We start from the raw sequence: 2545 nt of genomic DNA, 5'->3' as shown, positions 1-2545 counted from the left end.
CGTGTTAGCCAGGATGGTCTCGATCTCCTGACCTCGTGATCCACCCGTCTCGGCCTCCCAAAGTGCTGGGATTACAGGCTTGAGCCACCGCGCCCGGCCTTTTTTTTTTGAGACTAAGTCTTGCTCTGTTGCCCAGGCTGGAGTGTGGTGGTGCAATCTTGGCTCACTGCAAACTCCATCTCCTGGGTTCAAGTGATTATTCTGCCTCAGCCTCCTGAGTAGCTGGGACTAGAGGCGTGCACCACCACACCCAGCTAATTTTTGTGTTTACAGTAGAGTCAGTGTTTCGCCATGTTGGCCAGGTTGGTCTCAAAATCCTGACCTCAGATGATCCACCCACCTCGGCCTCCCAAAGTGCTGGGATTACAGGCGCCACCACACACGGTCTGTCATTTATTTAAAAAAATACCCCCTAAAACCCATCAAAGAAATGGGGTCTTGCTCTACTGTCCAGGCTGGACGTGAACTCTTGGCCTTAAACAATCTTCCTGCCTTGACCTTCCAAGTAGCTGGGATTGATTACTGGCATGCACAACTGCATATGGCTCAAAAAAATGGAGTGCGGTGGCTCACACCTGTAATCCCAGCACCTTGGGAGGCCGAGGTGGGCAGATCACCTGAGGTCAGGAGTTTGAGACCAGCCTGCTCAATGTGGTGAAAACCTGTCTCTACTAAAAATGCAAAAATTAGCCGGGCGTGGTGGCAGGCGCCTGTAGTCCCAGCTACTCAGGAGGCTGAGGTAGGAGAATTGCTTGAACCCAGGAGACAGAGGTTGCAGCGAGCCGAGATTGCACCACTGCACTCCAGCCTGGGAGACAGAGGGAGACTCCATCTCAAAAAACAAGAACAAAAACAAAAACAAAACAAAACAAAAAAAGTACAAACAATGTGAACTGCTTGTGTTAAAAAAAAAAAAGGTATGAGGGGAAGGCTGAGAACATGGCTCCTGGGGGTTACCACTGGGTTCCTTCCTGGATGTCACTTTCCTTCTGAAAGGAAACATTCCGTCTTCGCCAGGGACAGGTCACAAGAAAGGCGAGCACGGGACCGAGTTCCGGCTGAAGAGCCTCAGGGGTGAGTTTGCCAAGAGGCCTCTGAGTGCAAGTCCCTGTTCCTGCCCTTCCTTGTCCTGCTGGATAGGCCCCGATGATACCCACACTGTGGGTGGATAGGATTGTTGGAGCTTTCAGCCATCCGTCATCCATGAGCCCCAAAATCCTGAGACACAGAGCCTGAGGTGGGCTGCAGTGAATCCCGGGAACTGACTACCTGCAGACTTCCCGTTAAGGCAGGGAAGGGCCCCCCTTTATCATCTAAGCCACCACTGGTATTGGTCGGGCCACCTGTCCTTTACAGCTGAAGGGACCCTAGAGCGTCACCAGGGCTCCGCCGTCTTCCTGTCTGCTGGACGCTGCTTCCTCCTCACTTTCCACTAGTGAGGCTTACAAAATGTGGGAGGCACCCGCTTCACAGTTTGAGGTATGTCCCAAGTCTGGTCTGGCTTCCTGGATTAGGACAGGTGCTGGATCCCAGGTGCCGTGGCTCCAGCCTGCTATTGGTAGGTGGAGGGTTGGCGTTGAGCTTGTCCCTTCCGGCCGACACGGAGGCCAGCCCTGGGCTGGTCAGAGCCCCCATCCTGGCACGAGGGGGCTGCGCCCACGCACAAGCACACCGCAGGCCTGAGATGCTGCTGAGGACCTTCAGCCTTCACTGCTTCCACCCTCGACTCTGCCGTGAAAACAGTTTGTCCTCTGAGTAAAAAGGTAATGCGGAAGCATCCACATGATGATGGTGACTGGGCTCTGGCAAGTCAGCGTGGAAAGTGGCAGCTGGAAATCTTCACAGGCTTGGTTTGAGTGTGATCCGTGGGGGAAGCATCTGCCAGTGTCCATCAACAGGGTGTGAGACCCCCACACCCTGACAGGGATGTCACCCAGCACCCAAGAGCAGAGCAGCCCCGTCTGGGCTAACATTAAAGGAGCGGACAGCTCGCTGACCTGAGAAGCCAGGCAAAACCTGCACCGCACAGGCCCATTACGCGAAAATCATCGTCTCACTGGAAAGCCTCTCCCACACCCGGATGCCTTCCTGGAGGTTTTCTATCACATGCGTTTCATACACATTTAGAAATAAACAGAGTTGGCCAGGCACGGTGGCTCATGCCTGTAATCCCACCACTTTGAGAGGTCGAGGCGGGCAGGTCACGAGGGTCAGGAGTTCAAGACCAGCCTGACCAGTATGACAAAACCCCACTCTACTAAAAATACAAAAATTAGCCGGGCGTGGTGGCAGGTGCCTGTAGTCCCAGCTAGTCAGGAGGCCGAGGCAGGAGAATCACTTGAACCCGGGAGGCGGAGTTTGCAGTGAGCCGAGATTGTGCCGCTGCACTCCAGGCCTGGGTGGCAAAGCGAGACTCCATCTCAAAAAAAAAAAAAGGAAAAAAATAATAAAAGGAACAGTCAATGTATATCAATACAACCAAAAGGCACTCAAGTATAATTTCGTTTCATTTAAAGAGGCGGAAATAAAGAAATGACACTTTAAA

The sequence above is a fragment of the Mandrillus leucophaeus genome, unplaced genomic scaffold (genome assembly GCF_000951045.1).
Source record: "Mandrillus leucophaeus isolate KB7577 unplaced genomic scaffold, Mleu.le_1.0 Scaffold8, whole genome shotgun sequence".
Taxonomy (NCBI): Eukaryota; Metazoa; Chordata; class Mammalia; order Primates; family Cercopithecidae; genus Mandrillus; species Mandrillus leucophaeus.
This window is presented reverse-complemented; position numbering follows the sequence as displayed.